The 22,731-nt window shown below is 36.6% G+C and overlaps 1 protein-coding gene across 1 annotated transcript in view; it reads left to right on the forward strand.

Annotated features, from left to right (window-relative positions):
• Window positions 1-5,048: 5,048 nt before the first annotated feature.
• LOC104276782 (gamma-sarcoglycan-like) overlaps window positions 5,049-22,731 on the forward strand; it is a gene marked incomplete at its 3' end in the record, with an annotated part of 38,732 nt that continues 21,049 nt past the window's right edge. The window contains exon 1 of the mRNA XM_009873215.1: window positions 5,049-5,141. The remainder of the gene's footprint in view (window positions 5,142-22,731) is intronic.

A 22,731-nucleotide genomic window follows, 5' to 3' on the forward strand; every position in this document is an offset into this window, starting at 1 on the left:
TTTCTTCAGTTAACACAGTCTCTTACACTTATACAAGTGAAGCCTTCGTTATTCCTGTTTGTCTTTCACAGTGAATATTCAGTAGAACATGTGAATGCAGGCAATCATGTAATAAGAAAATATTTAAAACGTAGTTTTGTCTAGATTATTGCTAAATAAAATTTAGGATACAGATTCTGTATATGCTTGTTTAGCTTACTCATTGATTTATGCTAACATCCTTATTTCTCCTGGAGCAAGATTTAGTTAGGTAAATGATCACATTTTACATATTAGCTAAAAAATACCTTTGGGTTAATTCTTCCTTCAATTTTATTTATTTTCTTCCATTTTTTTCTGTAAGCTTTTACATTTTAGTTCATTTTTTGCAAGTACGTCTGTGATATTGAAAGCTGAACCTGTACCACAAAAGAAATTAAACCAGTTGTCTTTAGGATTCATAACAAATTATTACAAATATGTTAATTTAGTTTATACTACGTGAGCAGCCAGTCTTACTCGTTCTCTTTGAGCCTACATGCTGCTTTGTAGTATGACCATCCCACAATAACTTTTTACAGTTGTTTAACAGGGAACAAGCACAATATTACTACTGTATCTTTTATCTTAAGTATTTAAATAGTGTTCCATCTTTTTTTTCACTGTTATTGATGACTGCAGTTTTCAGAAAATTAAACTAATGCAGATTCCTCCTGTGGATATAATTCTGTAGTCAGTTGCTTCAAATATAAAACTGCAATCCACTAAAACTTTCTGAGCATTGAGTCTTTCAGGGAATTAGTTCTGGGACCATGGTTACAGCGTCCTTGCCAGAGCACTGTAGTTTTCATATTTCCACTTCTCTTTTTCTAAAACTTTTGGAAGAGGAAACATTTTTCCTTTCCTTTTTCCTTTCCTTTTTCCTTTCCTTTTTCCTTTCCTTTTTCCTTTCCTTTCCTTTTTCCTTTCCTTCCCTTCCCTCCCCCTCCCTCTCCCCCTTCCCCATTCTCTTTCTCTCTCAGAAGACACGTGCTACTACTCAATGAAAACACTATATTAACTAATGAAGTAAACACTGAATCACAGGATTTAAACAGAGTTTTAGATGCTTTAATATGCTTTTATTTTAAATGCAGATTAGATACACCTGCTTGGTGATGTCAGAATTAAATATGTATTATGTTACTGAAAGTAACATTTAATGATTAAAAAATGGGGAGGGCTTTTATATCTCTCCATCAGCTATACTTCTGATACATCTGAGTAAGGAAGCAAACAAGATAAAGAGACAAAATAGGAAGAAAGCAAGAGTGGTAAACTCATCATCTTCTTTAGGGTTTGTATCTGTATAAAACTTCATGAGATATGAGAATATGGGTACAGAGGCAGAACTTGCAATACATATTGAACTTATTCTACCACTGAGGGACAGTTACTCAGTTTTCTGCTTCATATGGCCACCTGTACTGGGTGATGTATTTCACCTGAGTTATTTGTAGTTCAGGAACCCCAAGGCAGAAGACTAGACTATCCTGCTTTGGATGTTTAGTGGATTTGGGTTTTTTCTTTTGTTTTTTTAATAAAGGACAAATTATGTCAAAGGTGACCAAAGGACATGAAATATGGTTTTCTGTTGATTGTCAATGCTGTTGACATCAGTTGTAGAAGTGATTTGACACACTGTATGGAATACAACTGTAAATATCCTGTTCTGCCTGTCACGGAGTGCTTGCAGATGGAGGTGTGAGTAGGTGCACAGTGAATCATATCCTAAAATAAAAATTGCAATGCATAAAATAATGAACCTGTTAAAAAGCACTTTACTCAAGTCTCTTGTCCAGAAGTTAGGCAACATTTTCTGCCTTTAAGATACTACTGTAGCAGAGTCTCTCCACTGTGTCTTCCAGACTTCACACAAGCCACAGACTCCAAAATACTCTTTTCCTCCTTGACTCTTTGAAAGGGTCTACAAACCTTAGCAAACAGGTCTACAAACCTGTTTGCTCTTAGAAGAGCAATTTATCCCGTGTTATATCTGTTTCAGTTCACCTATCAGGCTCTTCTTCACAGCAAGCACAAAGTACACATGCTGCATTTCACTTGTTGCCTCACTGCTTAACCTTTCTAAAGGATCATGCAGAATTAAACCCACAGAAATTAAATATTTTTTAGTCAAATTGTGTGAAGATGCAATCCAAGTAGGAGATACAATTTAACATACCCCCCCAACAAAAAAAAGCAGCCTAACTAGCCCCCTGTGACAGTTTCAATCTACATAAATTCATCATATGTTATATTATATTAAATTCATTTTGCACCTATGTAAATTTGAAAAGAGAGTGAGTAGAGGAGGTGAACAGTAGGTGATAAAAGTTCCTATTCTGAAGCTGCTGAGTATACTGGAGAGGTGAGTCCATGTGACAGAATGTGGAAAAAAGAAAGCATAGAGGAGTGTGGCAGTAAGGAACTGGGAGATAACACCTGAAGCAGAGATTGAAATACTACAAAGATGATCAGGCAATAAACTCACAGCCAGCTGTTTGTGCTTACAGCTGGAAAAAATCCTAGAAACTAGACACAAGGACCTGCTGTGCACTGACGCACTGAGTTATAAGTCCATTTGTTTTAATCTTATCTTGCATAGTCGTTTTCAGGTTTTCTTTTTTTGTTTCTGTTTTAGTTTATTCTTGTTCATACTCTAATGTGTGAGGCTGCACCCTGAATCCTGCGTTCAGTTTTGAGCCTCTCACTACAAGAAAGACATTGAGAAGATGGAGCATGTCCAAAGAAGGGCAACAAAGCTGGTTGAGGGTCTGGAGAATAAGTCTTATGAGGAGGAGCTGAGGTAACTGGGGCTGTTTAGGCTGGAGAAAAGGAATCTGAGGGGAGGCCTTATTGCTTTCTACAACTACCTGAAAGGAGGCTGTAGTGAGGTGGGAGTTAGTATCTTCTTCCTAGTAGTTAGTGATAGGATGAGAGGAAAAGGCCTCAAATTGTGCCGGGGGAGGTTTAGATTGGATATTAGGAGGAACTTCTTCACTGAAAGTGTTGTCAGACACTGGAACAGGCCGCCCAGGGAGGTAGTTGAGTCACTATCCCTGGGGGTGTTTAGAAGATGAGAAGATGTCATGCTTAGGGGCATGGTTTAGTGGCTGCCTTGACAGCCACTTGGTCGGACTCGATGATCTTAAAGGTCTTTTCCAGCCAAATCTATTCTATGATTCAAAGATACTTTGAACCTTTTTATAGATATCGTTATAATTAAATGATCTAAGCAGATCTCCCTTAAAGCCTTGTGTATTTGGAGATCCTGTGTTTATATTCTGAAAGATTCTTACTAGAGTATTTTCCATCTTGTTTAAGTAACTATTTCAAATAATCACATTTTTATAATTTTAATAGGTGCAACAGTAGCTTTCAAATGTTTCTTTCTATTTATGTGTGAAAGATTATGGTTTTGCTGTGGCTCACTGTTTTTCTCAAGTTTAGAGGCTGACATGCCTTTCTAGATATTCACCATAGCCCTATTCGGAGGAAGGGGCAAGGTCTCAGTCTATCAATAAATGCCCTGACATCCTGTGCTGTACAAATTTAAAAAGCACATCAGACATAACCAACTCAAAATACTTTGGAAGGAAACACTGAAATAATTGCTGCAGTTCTTGTTTTGTATCATATTAGAGTCTTTAACAGTAGTGGGAGTCACAAAAACTGGAAAAAATCAAAAGCTGATTTTTCTGCTGCATCATTATTTAAGCTCACAACTGACTGGCATGCACAAGAACAAGAATCAAGAAGACTTGGACATTTCTCCTCAGTTCTTGGAAATCTAGAGTATCTAATTAACCTTTTATATTTTCTGGCCGTTAATGAAATTACTCCCCAGTTTGTTTGCTTGAGAATTTGTTTGAGTTTAGTTTTTGCTTTCAGTGATTCTTATTAGAATCTTGTTAGATTCTTATTAGAATATAAATGTTTGCATGTAGAGGACTTCCACTCTTACTTAACCTCATTATTAACTATCGTTTGCAGTGCAGCTTCTATGTCTGGTTTAGTTAGATGAACTATACTGATACATGATAGTCATTATCTTCTCCACAACTATGTTGTTTTGTATTTTGAGGCTGAAGCGGATGTTCTTGAAATCATGTAGGTATACACAGAATTATTGTCAAGATTCTAATTTTTTGCTCTGGAAAAAAAGTGCTGTCTTTTAATGATAGAATGTTCAAACCACAGTTTGTCTATCTTTTGTCATTGTTTTTCATGGCATAAATTTGCAAGTAGTTGTAGTTAGTCAAGTGCTGTTAGGAGTGAACTCTGACAATCTGGCAGAAAATACATTTGCTTAGTTACCTTTCCAGGACTAAGTCTTCAGTCATTGACTTTCAAAATCCAATTAAAAAGGAGGTTGGCAATTTTTGGTGAGGAACGAGACATCACTCTTAAACTGTGAAGATAATCACTTGACAAAGAGAAAGACATAGTTTTTGTGCATATGCCATGAAACCCCATAATTGAAGTCATTGTTCATTATAGTAATGCATCCTAATGCTAGATGGAACTTTAACATTGTTGCAGAAATATTTTTTATTACTTTTTCACATGGATTTTTGACTAGTATGTATTTCTCGTTTATTGTAAACTATGCTGTCATGAACATGGACATTAGGAAGAAATTATTCACAGAAAGAGTGGTCAGACACTGGAATAGACTGCCTGGGGAGGTGGTTGAGTCACCAGCCCTGGATGTGTTCAGGGGTCGCTTAGATGTGGCGTTGGGTGATATGGTTTAGGGGTGACCTGTAGTGTAGGGTTAATGGTTAGACTCGATGATCCCAAGGGTCTTTTCCAACCTGAATTGTTCTATGATTCTATGATTTGCAGTACAAACAGCATTGGATGTCCAGTGTTTCATTTGTGTTCCACAATTTTAGTCTTAGTGGATTTTAGTCCATCACTTGTAAAACGTTAGTAAAGTAGTCGAGAGCAATTCAGAAATGCATCTTGTTCTTTCTCCACGCTCATGATTTCTTTTCCTTTCTGTTCCCATTCTTTACATTCAAATCGGAAGACAGCTGCCTTCAGATGATCCAGAACTCGCTGACAGTTGCTCTTGCTTCAGTCCTACTTCATGAGAACTTCAGAAGATACTAACTGAGGTATTTTCTTTCTTTTAATTTTTAGAATATCTACTTTGCAGATAGGTAGAAGAGCAGACAAAAGACAGTATGAATCTAGAACAAGAAGAATAAGCATACCTGGAAAATAACAACATTCTGTCCGTAAGAGAGCTACTGAGTGATACAATCTCATATCTTTCTGTAGCTGGGTACTATGTTAGTCTATTTTTATAAATCAGGAAATCAAATACTTACAAATATGCCCAAAGGAAACATTAAAATGCAGTTAAAATGTTGCTTTTTGGAATCTTCTGTCTAGTTTCATATGATCCTTTGGTTTTCTCCAAAAATGTACAAAAGATTTTGCAGGAGATCCCTGAACGTGAATACCAAATCACCTAGTGAACCCTTCAAAAGTATCTGACATTTATAAGTTTCTTCCTCGAATACTTAAAGGGAATTTCAATTAAAGAAAAGCTTTGGTATTAACACAATGTACAATTGCTTTCATTCCAGTTTATCTTTCATAAATCCATGAGATTAAGCTGTTTTACAGATAATGATGAATATTTTATTACAAAAAATATTTGTCATTTTTGTCAGATAGTGCTGAATTAATTCCTTTGTATAGAAAAGAACTTCTCCATTTATATATGTAAACAGAGTCTGATAAAAGATTAAAGGCCACAGAATTCATAAAGGGGAAAAAAGTGTCTTGTTAGTCTGTAATCAGTTGGATTTGTGTCAGCCATAAATTTATGATCTGCAGCTGTTAAATGTCTGGTAGGATCTTCATCTGAGGAATGAAATTGTCCAAACATATGGATGATGATTGCAATGCTTTGCATAGCAAAAACTTTTCTTCTGTAAATCCTAAAAATATGTGGTTTAATGCTTTTTAAATTGCAGACAGCTACCAGCACAGATTCTAAAATATCGTAGGTTGAATAGAAAGTCTGTTGGTTAGTGTTTGTATAGTCAGCCTAATGTGAGCAGTGCCAGGCTGAAATTCTTGTCTCTGCCTTTGAGATGGAAAACTTAAATGAAAAAAAGATGTCTTATAATTTTATGATGCCGTCTTAAAATGTGTAGTATATGCAACTTTTTATATATGTGTGTATATATATACATAAATAGATATATTGCTATTCATATGCATCTTTCTTATGTCTATAAATATCTAAAGGATGGGTGCAGAGAGGATGGAGCCAGACTCTTTCAGTAGTGCCCAGTGATAGGACAAGGGGCAATGGGCACAAGCTGGAACACAGGAAGTTTCATTTAAATATGAGGAAGAACTTTTTCACTGTGAGGGTGAGAGAGCCCTGGCACAGGCTGCCCAGGGAGGTCATGGAGTCTCCGTCTTTGGAGACGTTCAAAACCCACCTGGATGCAATCCTGGCAGTCCTGCTTTAGCAGGGATTTGGACTAGATGATCTCTAGACGTCCCTTCCAAGTCCAACAATTCTGTGAATCTGTAGTTCTTAAATACCAAGACTGGTTTGACTTTGCAGAAAGATTGGTAATTGTTAGTGTAGTTATTGTATAAAATTCATATGTGGTGTTATAGGTTTATGTATTTACTTTTTTTAAGAGACTTTATGTACCAGTTGGTATAGATTACAGTTAGAATAATGTTAGCATTAAGATTAAAAGTTTCAGGAAAAATTACTATTAAAATTCAGTTTGATGTTACATATTGGATTCAGAAAAGAGAGTAGAAGCCTTTTTTGTTTCTAATTTTGCATTGTGTGCTGTTGGCAGCTGACAATGTTAATAGTTTTTACATGCAGATCCTATGAAGTGCTGCGTATTCTCAGAATTTAATAAACTGGTTGGTGTTACATGACAGGTTGGGCCATTTTAATATGCATTATAGATTGATTATGTCTTACAGTGGGGCAGTTCATTTCTGGAGTCAGTACACAACGATTTTAGCAGTAGAATTAGCCGCTTATGTCACAGATTATAATTAGCTGCGTCTGTATGCCAGAGCAACAGGATGGAATGCAAAATGCAGCCAAACATGTGAACGCATTTTCTTCCAGTGATATTTGGCCAGGCCTAAAATATCTTCCACTCCCTATTTGAAAGTAGTGGAAAAGTTAGACAATTCTCTCTTTGGAAGAGACTGATTGTAGTTTATTCAGAAGTCCTCATTTTTTCAGATCTCTAAGGTAAGTAACGTTTTGTAAAATATTTTTCAATACCTATATTAAAATAGTGGCATATTAATAATTGAGTTCTTTTTTGTTTGTTCTTTACTTTTTACATGGAGGTATTGAGCTTCTCCCCCGTCTAGTTTTCTGTGCAATATTTCAGGCTGATTCTGTCCTCATTTAGGGATTGTGTTATTTTAGAACCTAAATGTAAGTGTTCATTTTTATATATAATTATTATATTAGATTCTGATAGTTGGATTATACTTGCTTTTGCGATTAAATGCAGTATTAAGTTGCATAGGTTAAACTAGTGCTTGTGTAATATTAAGAAGCTAACTTTTAGTACTTTTAAAATCTCTTGCTATATCGTATTACTTTACTTCTATAAATATCTGATTTTCAGCAGTATACCTCTGATGTTTATAGCTCCAAATTTTTCTCAGTTTATATTTTGCATACTGAAAGTTAAATTTAGTGAAGAACGGATCCATGATTTTGCTGTACACTTCATTTTGTCTTGAAAATATGATAATAACTTTTCGTCTGAGAAAGTGGAGTGTCCCAACACAGAACTGCTTTTACAAGTTTTTAATGTTTGTGAATTCAAATGTGTTTTCTCCTGGATAATTTCACTAACTGAAAGAAAATTACTAACTAGTTATCAGTGGGTTACTGACTCATTATCAAGTGGATATAAAAAAAATAAATAATCCATCATCACTGCATGATACTTAGTGTCTCTCCACCAACAGGTGCTCACACTGCATATTTTTTGATCATGCATCAGGATGAGCACATCAGTTCCTAAAACAGGATATTGCCAAAGTGTAGGAATGTGATTTGACTGCACCAACACCAGACAATTAGGCTCCTTTTATAGAGATATGGATGGTTTCACCATACCTATCTTAAATACCCTCTTACTTGAGGAGGAGATGAATGATCTGCTAGAAGCGTCTGCCTCTCTCCGTTGTGGAGAGGGCCCAGGTAGGTATGGCTGATGCTGTCTGTGTTTGGTGAGATGAACCGGGGCCTGCACATTCACATCCAAATGAGTAACCCACGAGTGAACTATAGTGCCATAGAGTTCTGAAGGTTTGCATTCAGGTAGGGTTTTCAAAGTTTTTACTGTGATGCATTTTCACAACCGATGCCACTTTGGCAAAGATGAACATCTGTTTATTTTCTGAACAAATGTCGTATTCATATATTAGTTACAGACCTTCTTTCTATTATGCCATGAAGTACACATGGGCTGAGAATACCACCAAGGAGTAAGAACCACTGCATGGAGTTAAACTAAAAATAAAAGGATTTAAATTAAGTCCAGCATTAGAAGTAACCATTTAAAATCTCTTTTCTAAGCCGTTACACTTTTGCTGATAATATGCAACCTTTTCCTGGTTGAAAACTCTGTGGTTAAAAGCAGCTTATATTCTATTCATAATCATAAGACTTTAGTCACAATATGAAGATGCAAAATTCACTTAATGTAATAGGTTTGTAATTATACAGATGTGTGTGAGTATACTTAGTGTTGGGAATACTCATGCAAGAATGTATGTTTTAAGCTTAGAGGAAAAGAGTTCTGGAGGAACAGCTGAAAGAAAGAAATGGATGTAGCATATTGTACAAACCCAAGCCTCTGTCAAAAGACAGAGAAAAGTTGGGTGTACAAAGATCCTCTTTCTTGGATAACCCTGTAAGATTTATTCTTTCCTGTGAAAAATAATGCCTTTTACATGAGATACAGATCCCAGGTCGTGACCTCTTACAGTTTTTAATTATTTTCATGACTTGGAATTAAATAAGCAGGATTTCCTGTGGGTTTATTTCTCAAAGTTGATTGCCTTAGATGTTTGATGAGCAGTGATTAGACCGAAGGTTTTCTGTAACAGAAACATTTACAAAGTCTTTCTGTCATATAGGTTTTCTGATATCTAATGTCTTCTTTGACTCTCACTGGAGATATAAATAGGGTTTCTTCTTCTCTTGTCTATCTCATTTTTAGAAAGTTTGTAGGGATGTGGTATTTCTCAGACTTCTACTTTTTTGTTGAATTTGGTTAAAATCGGCCAAGAAACAAAAAAAGATTGAGGGAGGGAGGCAGGTGAATGAGCAACTGATGATTTAGTAGACAGTGACATAGAGAGTGGTTGTTTTATTATTTTTTAACCAGACTAAAAGCATTATGGCAGTTTGATTAACAAGTTACCTCAATATCCTGGTCAAATTTTCAGGTTGGGTAACATTATTCTCACTGTTTAATTAATCTCTGACTTTGGCTACCTTGGCCAGTCTTCTCATTAAGCCTTTCGCTAGATCTGCCAAAACCTGTTAAGCAGCTGCTGCTATTCATGCCATGGTTGGTTATGTTTCTATGGTGGATGAAGTACTATGTCCGTATAGGAACATGAAGAGGAATATAAAGTACAGTAGTATGTTTAAAGATGGAGTATAGTACATACTGAATATTGGATATTGCTGGTATTAGCCATAAAACACATGGTTTTCACTAAGACATATAATATATCCTGAAGGTTGTCTGTAAGAATCGCATATGTATGTGTTTTCAGTAACAAGGATTAGAGGTGGAATCATCCTGTAGTAAAAAATGTTGAAGCTCTTCAGTTCCTTCTTGTTTAATTGCTTCGGTCAATGCTCTGAGGAGCAAAAGAAGTTTTAGTACCTTTTCTTCACCTTAGCTTTTACAGTAATGTGAGTGGCAAACACTAGATTTTATATAAACTTTTTGCATCGTTGGCTTATTAGTTCTGAATACTAATGGCTTTCAGGAAAGGTTGGGTGTGTAGTCTTCATCAGCCTCAGTTTCAAGTTAAAGTTTCATGAAGGTCCTACTTTGAATTTCAAAGCTGTTAGACCTGGCTGTGAGAATCATGAAGCCTCTGTCAGTGGTGGCTGCTGATGGAAGGAGATGTGTCTGCAAAGTTCCACTGCAACCACTTTCCTCAGTTTTGAGAAAAAGGAGATTGAAGTGAAGGGCAGTAATAAGTAAAACCCATGTTCTGTTGATTCTGGACTGTTGAAAACAGAATAAAATTGCAGTGGTTCTTAAGAAATAAATGCTCTGGAATGAAGCTGAGTCAGCAGAGCATAGCTATGGCAATGGACCCTAGCCACAGACTGGGCAGTATTAACAAGGCTGTAGATGCAAGCTGCATCCAAAGCTCTGTTCCAGTCCAGCTTTGAACTGGAGCACATGATCTGCAGAGGTCCATTACAGCCTTCTTTTTTTTTCTGAGATTGTCAGAATTTGTTCATAAAGTTTTTCCTGAATACTCCCTTTATTATTTTCCTACTGGTCTTGATTACTCCCCTGGTTGTCTTACTAACTGATCCAATCTGCAATGTTTCAGATTTCATGTCTAATTTCAGTATGAGGAGGACATCACAGTTTACCAAATTAAGTTTATATAAATCAGTAAGAATTGACTGTAATATTGGACTTGAATTTTACTTGGAACTACAAGGACAGAAATTGATGGATTTAGGGTTTAGAGCCCACAAAAAGAGTATTATTATTTTAATATGAGTATTCCCTATGAGCTGAAAAAGTCACAGGGAGATGTTTGGGAGACAGACTGCAAAGGTTGTAGTTATTGTTTGCCTGAGTGAAAATTTTCATAGTAAGGATAACAAAATGATAAGATAGATTTCAATATGTGGAGGAGGAGGAAGAAGTTGATTGGGGTTTAACCTGAGTGCCAAACAAGAGAGAGAGCGCAAGTGTGGTGATCACTCCGAAGAGTCAGCACGGAGGAGACAGACAAGGCTGCATCAGGTTTGGTTCCCTCCACATTCCTGTAATAGCATCCTGATAAATTTTGCACCTCCACTTACACCCTGAGGCTTCTAGCATTTATTCTGGTTCTGCAGAAAGACAGTCATATTTGAGGGCTAAAGAGGTGAAAGTTTACCCAGAGGACACCTAGAGTATTGTGAAGGGTGGATGGATGGATGGATAGATGGATGGATGGATGGATGGATGGATGGATGGATGGATGGATGGATGGATGGATGGAGTATAGAGTTTTATGGAGATGGAAATAAGTTTTCTATCAAATGGGCAGCAAAAGCAGGATAGGAGATGGTAGTCCTATGCTGCCCGTGCTACTATTTTTCTAGTCTCAAATGCTCAAATAGACCTGATGAAGGGCCTGTATGCTAAAACACTTGTCTGCTTTTTCAGTCCTACTATTTGACATAATAAAAGAAAATTATTTTACCCACAAAACTTTTATAACCTGTAGCGTCCTACTCCTGATTTTGTTGTGTTGTGATAGATATCTTCCATATAATGAAAGTTCCAAAGAAGGCTTCTGAAAACTGTTATCTTGCTTAAACACAGAACTTTGTTATGAGATAGTATATTTCATTCTGCATGATTTCGTGAGTCATTTACTAATTATTTTCAATGCATGTGTGAAGATAATGCTCTCAAATAGAAATGCTGTTCTTGTATTCCTGAAGTTGTACAAGACTACTAATATATTGTCATAACAGAGAAGAAACAGTTTGTAAGTTATATTTGATAAAGTCACTGTTTATGTTTATCTGAATACCTCCCATTCTTTTTGAATTATGTGTTTTGCTGAAATTCTGTTAGTAACTAGTTTCATCTGTGAAAAGTACTTGCTCTTTTACATTTAGACTAATGTATTTTATTAATTTTGCTTTTAGGTAAACATCTCTTGAACTGATAATGTTGTGATTCACACTTGATGGTTTGTTTTAACTGATTCTAGTAATGTTTATGGAAGACAAAGCCGTATCCTCTTAGCCATATTGAAAATATCTAAAATGCTATTTAAATTAAGGACACTAAAGTGATTGTATCAAGAGAAACGTGGTCAGCAGATCAAGAGAGGTGATCCTCCCCCTGTACTCTGCTCTTGTGAGACACCACCTTGAATTCTGCATCCAGTTCTGGTGTCTCCACCATAAGAGGGACATGGATCTGTTGGAGCGTGTTCAGAGGAGGCCACAAGGATGATCCAGGGGCTGGAGCACCTCTGCTACGAGGACAGGCTATGGGAGCTGGGATTGCTCAGTCTTGCAAAGAGAACACTTCGGGGGGACCTAATAGCTGCCTTCCAATACCTGAAGGGAACCTACAGGAAGGCTGGGGAGGGACTTTTTACAAGAGTGTCCACTGATAGGACAAGGGGAAATGGGTTTAAGTTGAAGGAGAATAGATTTAGATTGGACCTTAGGAAGAAATTCTTCAGTACGAGGGTGGCAAGACTTTGGAATAAAAATTGCCCAGAGATGTTGTGGCTGCCCCCTCCCTGGAGGTGTTCAAGGCCAGGTCGGACAGAGCCTTGAGTGGCCTGATCTAGTTGAGAGGCATCCCTGCCCATGACAGGGAGGTTGGACTGGATGATCTCTAAGGTCCCTTCCAGCCTAAGCCATTCTATGGTTCTATGATTCTGTGATTGCCTTCCTGTATCAGAAATCCTCTGCTACCTAATAACATGTGACTTTAACTCAGGAAAAAGTCAAGACTACCTTTCGAAAAATTATCTAGAAATAAGCTTTGATTTAGGGTTGATTAGTAAGTGAAACATGTAAATGGCTAGAACATAAAGTAATGAAAACAAAGGCAGCAGAAGAAAAAATTACTATCTCTTCCTTTGCTTTATCAGAAGATTCCTTCTATTGCTGCCTTTCTCTTCTTTTAATGACTTTCTTCATCAAGCCCTGGACACTTTCTCCCCATACTCTATAATCTCCACCTATCTCTCTCATGGTTGTTTCTGAGTGTACCAACTACTTTTTTTTTTTTTTCTCTTATCTCCAGGAGTATTTAATTTACTATACTTAAATTATACTGTGGAGATTTTGTTACATGTCTGAATTCATATTTTGTTAATATGCAGCTAAAAAGAAATGAAAACATTTACAAAACAATCTTCCCATCCTGAAATAGATTTCAACCTTGTGGTACGTGATACTAAATTTCAGCTGAATTTTGTTCAGCTTTTTCTTTTAGATAGAAGTAATACATTTTAAAGCTATGCGGACACTCTTTACTTTTGTACACTGAGGCAAAGAAAAACCTCTCAGTTGTCCTTATGTTGAGCTAAAACCTTTCTGACACATGATTGCCTTCCAGAAATACATGTAAGTTTGTTCTTCAACTGCCCGTTAAGGGATCAAAATCTATCGTAGGCAGAGTTTAGTTGCCCAGATGGTAGAGAGCAGTCCAAACCAGCTGCAAATCTGGAGGAGGTGAACCTGCAGAAACTAAGATCTAGCATGATTTATCTGTATTTTGCCATTAGAAACTTGCAAAGGCTGTCAGAATTTGAGTTTAGGAAAGCCTGATTTGCAGCTCTTTTCCTGGAGAAATGCTTACCTGAGAAGTTACCACCACCATTCTGGGATCAGTGAAATGTTCATTTATTGTAAGGACAGAGGGCTTTAATCAAAATAGAAATGCTTTGCTGCCTGCCTCTGACTCTGACTGTGGAGCTTATCCACCAAATATATCAGATGAAGGTTTTTTTAAACATATGTGGGACCTCTTATCTATGCTGTTGTGAGACTTGCTTTTCCAAGTAAAGACTTTGCTAGACTCTAAAGTTGGTTTCAGGATTTTTGATCCCTACACAATGAATTAAGTTGTTCTCTGGAAACAGAGATCTAATCCAGTCTACAGCACAGGTAGTAAGCAATCCAAGCATGTACAAAAGCCACGAAGAATTTTTCTTAACTGCATGTCAGAACTAGTGCTTCAGCATGAGCTGCACTTTTCTTTGGACCTACAAAGAACAATTTAGGGAATTGGTCTGAACGAGTTTAATTCTGTTTTCAGAAACTGTGGTTAAAAATGTTGAAGCTCTGGAGCTAGTCTCTTCCTCATTATTTATGATCAAAACTGCAAATAATACTGCATCGGATGCATAGGTAGCAAATAGCATAGTGATATTGTTATCAGAGTTGCCTGTTACAGTATTTCTTTTTTTTTTAAATGTTGTGGGATTGGCTATCTGGTAAGATCTAAGACTACAAAATCTGGTTGACATGACAGGCGCTATTGTCTATATTTGATGAGCAAACAGTGTCTAATTTCAGTTTAAAAAGGCAAGTGATACTTGTGCTCAAGAGAATTTTTTTTTCCTGTGTATGCTCACAGAGTAACTTTAGAAACTACAGACGTGCTTCCTGGAGAAGGTAATGTGCTTGTTATTTGATCCAAATAGGAATTGTTTTCCAGCTACACAAATTAGGATCTTTAAAATTAAGCAATATGCCAGAAAGAAGTCTTACTGTTCAGACTACAGTACTTCATTTCCATCAGTAAATCAACTTTAATTCAAAGTTGCTTATTTCCGTTTCAGAATAAATGCTATCTATGAAAAATTCTGCTTTGATATGTTATTTTGAATGAAGTATTTAACTCTTTGTTTATTTTGTAATGCATACATACTTAACACGTAATTCTGGGATTTGTTTATGCTTCATTTGTTTTTACAGCTGATTGAAAGATCATCTGTGTCTTTCCTATTGGTTTTAATCCAAGAAGTGGCATACTGATCAAACCCAGTATTTATGTCTTATGCCATGTTCATCTTCTGTGTTTTTTGCATTGCGTTACTGCTTTGACACAGTTGCTGAAGAAACTTGGTTGCTGTCTAAACAGTTGAAGTCAACATCACCAAAAAAGGCTTCTGTAGTACATGTCTTCTGATGATTTCCTTATGTGTCTTACACCTATTTAAATTAATCTGTTCTTAAATTGTATCAGTAAAAATTAGTAATAAGGCTGTTATGACCAAGACTGCAATGCAACAGCACATCTGTTTGTCTTCATTGATGTTTAAAATACCTCAGAAAAGGGCAGAAATTTAAGATATATAGTGAGACATAATGTACATAGGAAAGCATTTTGCTTCCCTTTCTGCTGGAAAGGAAAGTGTATTTTGAATTTTTAGTTTAGTTTCATGTGATTTTCAAAAAGGGTACAATTGTGACTTTCTAGGTGCAAAGTCAAATTATTCTTTAATATTTTTTAAAACATTTGTGATCAGTCATTTGAGTTAGAGAGGGAAGACATGAGGATTAATAGTCATCTCTAGCCTCAGTATCCTTGTTTCTTTGGTGTATTTTCACTATTCAAAAAAAGCTTCACAGAAGAGCAGTATCACTCCATTCATTAAGTGAAATCATTTTATAGGTTTAAATAAACAACTTTTCAGGGTCCTCAACCAACACAGGAAAGCACCACAGAAAGGACTGGTCTGTTTTGTAATTGTGCTGAAGTCTACTGTATGAGCTGGAAGTATGCCACAAAGATGATCTAGGGACTGGAGCACCTCTGCTACGAGGACAGGCTGAGGGAGCTCGGATTGTTCAGCCTGGAGGAGAGTTTTAGATTGGATCTTAGGAAGAAATTCTTCAGTATGAGGGTGGCAAGACTCTGGAATAGGTTGCCCAGAGAAGTTGTGGATGCCCTCTCCTTGGAGATGTTTAAGGCCAGGTTGGATGAGGCCTTGAGCAACCTGGCCTAGTTAAGAGGCGTCCCTGCCCGTGACAGGGAGTTTGGATTAGATGACCTCTAAGGTCCCTTCCAACCTAGGCCATTCTATGATTCTATGCCTCTAAAAAGCTGATGACATGCTACCTGAAAGTAACACTTCCATAAAAGCAGCAGCAAGAACAAGAAAAAGAAAAAAGCTTATGCCAATGCATATGTCTTTATGTGCTTAAATAGAGCCGTTTCTTTTTGCTCTCACAGAGAGCACCTCTTCCTAGCACTGAGGACATGAAATACTTTTCCTGACAACAATATTTAGGATAATATTGAAGATCTTTTTCTAAAAGCTCTGTTCAAACAGGACTTGCATTAGGAACGGTACATTTTAGCCTTGCTGGTAGTCATTGCTATATGATAGAAAGGATCTGCTATCACACACCTAGAAAATAAAATACTGGGTTTTTTTAAAAAAAAAATTAGACAGAAAAATGTGTAATTTTAAATTTTTTTTATTATCTAAAATAATTCTTTGACTGGTAGACATCCACAGAAGATTATGATAGCAGAGATTCTTTAACGATTTGTCACCAATCTCTCTAGATTGCTTTAATTTCCTCCCCATTTATAAAGAGCTTCAAGCCTTTCAGTGTGTTCAACAACCCCAGTGAAGATTGTTTCTCCATTTCTCACCCTGAGTTAGCTTTGCAATTCTGGCACATCTGTCTACACTTCCCCTAAGTATATAAGCAACCGGGAAAAGCATGAAAAATTACAAAAAGGTTTTATAAAAGTTTATACCTACCAATGTTTTGAGATTCCTGGTGTTTTCTCCACTGAAGGAAAACTGAAGGCCACTGAAACGATTATTTTCATTTAATGGTCCTTAAGAAATGAATTTTTGTAGACGGAAACCTAATCTTCACTGCAGCTGGAACTGGAAGTGAAGGATGTAAGAACTATGCAGAATTAATTGTTTGTGTTCCTGATAATAGTGGAAGAAACTGGAACACTTTCTGTGCTAGAACCCCACTTTCTGAGTTATCATCAAAGGATCTATTTTAGAATAAAAGGGCTATAGAAAAAGCTTATCTGTAGGAGACATGTTGAATATTACTGTATATTGTATCTGCATCAGAAGATAGTTGCCAAGGACCTCTGAAAGTCCTCTAGAATAAAATAACTGAATTGCTAATAGTGATAAAAGGCCAGCTCTAAAGACTACAGAATCCTAGATTAGTTTAGATTGGATGAGGTCTGTGGAATACATTTAGTCCATTGTCTTGCTGTACTTGGTCAGAAAGTCCATAGCAGACTCTTAGCAGAACACCACTTGTCCTTTGATCTGTCTTTTGATATTTTCACATCCTCCTGAATGTCTCCTTTTCTGTTTCAAAGCAAAACTGTGTGCATTTGACTCAGCCCTTTCCATACAGTGCATCTCTCTTCCTCCTTGCCTTTCCAGCCCTTCTTTCCTGAGTGCTTATATCCGTCTGTTGCAGCATCCCAGTCATGCGGGCTATCCAATGTGTTTCTATAATTCCAGTGGGATCACTGCTTTGCAGCTGTGCATGAGCTTCTACTTGCTCTTGTCTGTTTTCTAGGCTGTGTTCATTCATGTGCAAACGCTGGAGATGAGCCCCTGTTACACCACTTTTATAAGGAAATGGAAATAGCATTCTCCACCCTGCTGTCCCCTGGATGATTCTCCACTCTCTTAAGGCTGTAGCAACCCTCTCCTTTTGTGCCTAGTTTAAAGCTTTCGTTACTAAGTTAGCAAAGATGATCTTGCACAACTTGATCAGATGAGTCTCTTCGCAGTAGTTCTCACTTCTTAGAGAATCCTGTCGTCATAAAAGCCAAAGCTCTGCCTCTTACACCAGCTAAGCAGTAAGGTGTTATATCCACTCCTCTGTGAACCTTTCTCTTTCACTAGAAGGATTGAGGAGAAAACCAGCTGGCACTTATAGCCTTTACCCCTTCCCCAGAGCTCCATAGTCACTCTCAATGTGCTCACTGCTGCCCACGTGATGAACAACAAGGGCTGCGTAAGCCTCAGAAGTCTCTGCAATATCACCCGGCAAGCAGCAGAGCTCCCAAGATATCAAAGTCAGATCAGCAGATGGGTGCCTCTGCCTCCTGGCAAAGGAGGTCTCCAGTGACAATCACCTAACAGCTGCCTATGCAGGTTGCCACTCTCCATCTTTTTTTGCTTTGCTGAAAAGTGTTTCAAGACTAAATGATCAGAAATGAAAACAACAGATAAAATTCAGTCTAGGTAGATGCAAAGTCTTGCACATGGAGGCAAAAATGCATAAGCCTTCAAATGCGAAGTGATAGTATCTGAACTATTACAACTTCATAGTGAGATCCTGGGGCTATGATGAATGATTAACTGCAACACTGCAAACACCAGTGCCCACCAGTGCCTATTTCAGAAAATGAAATATTTGGAATTCATGAGGAGAAAGTAGAGAGTGCATGGTACAACACCATAACCTGTGTGCTGATTTTTTTCCTCCTCCATCTCTTAACTGAGTACGTTAAGAGGAAGGTAGTAAGCATAACCAAAGGAAGAGCACTGCTTTCATACAAGAAGGACAGTCCATCCAAGAAAAGAAATGAGCAGGGTCAGAGAGAACAATATAATAGAGAAGTGTAAGAAGGCTTCCATTCTATAATCAGTATCATCTTTTGATGATACTCATAGCCATCATAGAGAGGCTATTCAGCTAAATCAACTTTGGTCTGCTCACAAGGGAGATGTTCCACTCCCTTCATCTCTGCACTGGACTCTCTCCAGCAGTTCCCTGTCTCTCTTGAGCTGACAGGCCCAGAACTGGACACAATATTCCACATGTGGCCTCCCCAGGGCGGAGCAGAGGGGCAGGAGGACCTCTCTTACCCTACTAGCTACTCCCCTTCTAATACACCCCAGGATGCCATTGGCCTTCTTGACCATGAAGGCACATTGATGGCTCATGGTCACCCTGCTGTCCACCAGGACCCCCAGGTCCCTTTCTCCTACACTGCTCTCCAACAGTTCAGTCCCCAACCTATACTGTTGTTTCCCAGATGCAAAACTCTACACTTGCCCTTGTTGTATTTCATAAAATGCCTCCCTGCCCAGCTCTCCAGCCTGTCTAGGTCTTCTCACTCAATGGCAGCACAGCCTTGTGGTGTGTCAGCCACTCCTCCCCATTTTGTATCGTCAGCAAAGTTTCTGACAGTGTTCTTAGGTCACTGATGAATGTATTGAAAAGCACTGCCCCTTCTTTCTGGAGGATGACTCTGAAGAAATATTCCAAATGAATCAATAGAAGATACTTTGGGACAAATCAATAACATTAATAAGTATTTTGTCACCAGGACCAGATAGTATTCATTCACATTCAGAAGGAAAAATGTTTTTTGTGTGCCTTTCTGGTAAAAGAAGCAAGATAGCAGTAAACATGGCTTCATCTTAATTTTCTGCTGCAAGAGCTTCCAGTCTATTTAGATATTGCTAACTGCGTGACTCTAACTTTTCTTCAACAATATATTCCTACTGTCCATTTTTCCAAGAGTTGGGGTATGGAGTAGAATACTTATAAGAAACTCACATAACCTCAAATTTTTGCAATTCCTACTAATTTTTGGATGCAGAGAGAATTTTAGCATTGTCAGAGTGGCTAAAATACTCTTGGGCAGATTATTCTTACCTTGATATTTTGAATGAATAAAAGAGCAATAATGTCAATTTCAGCCAAAATGTGACCTTCATTTTGTTTTTAAATGTTTATAAAGGGATTTTAAAGAAAATGTCTTTTATGAATAAGTAAATTGTAAAGTAGGCAGAGACCATCAGATGTTTGCAAGCAATTGAGGAAGAATGTTTTAATTGTAGTTCTTGAATAGGATAATGTCACATAAGCTTAAACTTCCAAAGGTATTGTGTACATCTTCCTAGTCCATTGTAATGCAATGAGAAACAGTTTTACTTAAAAACAAAAGTTTTTCTGTAGTTGTTTCACAAGTGCTTTGGTTTTCTAGACTTTCCAATGATATGGTAAGTCCAAGTGAAGGAGATTTTCTCTGGAGGACAGTAGAGATTTTAATGTATAATTTTGAATACAGGAACAGTTCTGCAGAGCAATCTGGAAATGAATGGCAGACTCACGTGTCCTTATTTTTTGTTTAGAAGTTTCTTTCAGGTCTGAATCTATTGCTTTTGCATGTGCAACATGATATGGTGTAAAAATATCAAGAGTAAGAATTCAAATTTCATTAAATGTCTGAAATGTCAAATTGTTGGCCAGGCTTCCAATTTCTAATATAGAACAGAAGTATATCTTAAAAGAGCACAACTATGTTTTAGCTTTGGTAGAATTTTCAAATAATTTACAATTTGGAGTAGTTATTGAAAAAGCTGTAGCAGGGTAGAAAGGAGAATGAACCTATAAATATGAGAGCATATTCCATAATTTTTGTCAGTTAGAATGACATCTTTCGTGCCTACATGCAAATTTAAAGTGAAAACATAAATTGTAGTTATATTGTAAAGCCCAAACAGTTCCCTTCCTCTGGACTGTCACAAGTTGATAAAACATTTTTCTATTTCAAATGAAGAATTATTCCCTTTTGTAAAAGCAAGAACATTTTTCAGAGAAGTAGGTTTGAAACCACGTAACAGATGGCATTCCTGTTCACCACACAGGCATTTTATAATCTTGAGAAACTCCTCAAAAGAAAGGTACAGGAAAATGATTGTTGCTTACTATTTTAGAACTCCTATTCATTCCAATATACCTAACTAACATCATGGCTGTTCACAGAACACACCTCAGCCCTGTTTAATTTACTATTCTAGATGTAAGGTGTGAAAATTCTTAGCTTAGAAGAAGGCCTAGCTCAGCAAATCAAGGATGGTATGTACTGGACAAAGTATGCATTTTATGACCCTGTAAAAATCTGTCCAAACATAACTAATTTTTTAACCCTAAAAAATCACAGTTAGTTTAGCATCCCTGAGAGAAATGTTTCAGCAGCCTTTTAAGTTTCTTGCAACTTTTCTCCAGATGAGATTAATGTGCCCTCGCCACAGTATGAGTAATTATAATTCTGTCAGGAATATAGAGATGAAGCACAATTTTCCCTGCAATAGGTTTGACTCTGGAAATGGGGCATGTGAACTGAGATCTTGTCTCATTATATGTAGTTTAGAAACTCCTAGATGTTAGACTTTAAAGTTCCCATTTGCTTCAGTGCTAGTCTTCTGGGACTTGGTGTGTTTTGTTACAGAAAAAGTACTGAAATTGTTTCTTCTGTTCTTACATGCTTGAAGAGCTGACTTGTAAGGAATTGTTTTCACTCATTTGGTAAACAATTCACTGTCAAGTATTGTGGAACGATGAGAGTAATAGATCAGAAGAGAATAGTTTGAACACCAGTATTAGGCATATATTTAGTGTATGAACAACCAGATCAATAAATAAAAAGAATCACTAATTTTTATACAATACAGTTTACAAGACCTTGATATAATGTAACTGTATTCTAAGAAGTATCTTTAGATACGTTAGAAACATGTTCTTAGTTCATGCTGAATTATTTCTCTCTTTTTTTTTTTATTGTCATGAATGGTAACCAGTTAAAAAAAATCTTCCTTAAATTTTAATCCCTATAATTATTAAAAGTTCATAGTACTTTCATAGATGTTGGTAAATGCTGAGTTTAAACACCTTTTTATATCACGTTTTGATGGCAGGTGGTGATACTGTTATTAATTTGCATTATTGTCTGACTTGGGTAGATAGATACACAGCAAAATTCTGCTAAATCTTGGGCTCACTAAATACATAGATTTAATTGTCATGTTTAACGTCTGATTTCAAGTGATTTGTGTGTTACCTGATTTAATTCTTCTTTTTAAATAATAATATCTGGGATAGATCACATACCATAAGAACATAATTTATGTACTGTAGATGGTAACTATCACAGCCTTGTCTGGTAACTAAACCAATTGTTGGATTTTAGATATCTGAAATTATAGAAAATTCTATAATTTGATATTTTGTTCAGAATTTTGTTCATCACGTTCCTTGCAGACAAACTTAATAATTCAGTACTAGACTTTTTTGGTAAATTACTAAATTAAAGACCAGATAGAAAAGCCTTATCTGCATCCGAAATAATGTGCATGTCTGTTCTGAATAAGATCATTTAGCTGTCACTGAATAAAAGAACTAAAATCCTGATGAACATAAACTACCTCTGGTAGATTATTGTAAAAGTTCTGTGAATATGTCAGCCATCTTCTCTGCATTTCTCTTCTTGGAGTGTCAGATAATAGCTGGATTGCATTATAAAGCTATATTGCTTGCAGAGAATGACAACCTGAAGAAAACCTTCCATTTTTACCTGAAGAAAAGCCCTTTGATAATTATCAGAATAAAAGAGGATGCAGTATTCAGCTGCTCATGTAATTTATAATCCTGGAAAGACTACAATTTATAATTTATAGATGCAAAATTCACTAGATCCTGTGTGTTTAATTTAGTTTTGTCTTTTTTAGTGAGAAAGCCCTTTACATGGTAGACTAAAAGTGCACTGTTGTTATTTTCTAAAAAACCAGGATTTTTATTAATTTTTAAGGAGAGGAAGAAGAATGATCCTGCTAGCCTTCCATAAGGACAAGATAGCTCTCAGCATTCCTTTCTTAAAAATTGTTCTTTTCTTCCCCTTAGCTCAAGACAGGTACTGCAGAGCTAAGCTAATCATTTAAAGTTTTGCATGTATAAACGTGGACACAAAAATAAAAGTAATTTACAAAAAAATCTGCCTACTATTTTTGCTTGGCTTTTTGATTCTGAAGAGACTATCATGAAATTTGACTTTTTTTCTGATTGATGTCTTGAGTTTGTTAAAGGAGGAAAAAATAAATCAAGTTGAAGGATTGAAAACAAAATTTTAAAACATTTTTTCTCTA

The sequence above is a fragment of the Apaloderma vittatum genome, unplaced genomic scaffold (genome assembly GCF_000703405.1).
Source record: "Apaloderma vittatum isolate BGI_N311 unplaced genomic scaffold, ASM70340v1 scaffold4790, whole genome shotgun sequence".
Classification (NCBI taxonomy): domain Eukaryota; kingdom Metazoa; phylum Chordata; class Aves; order Trogoniformes; family Trogonidae; genus Apaloderma; species Apaloderma vittatum.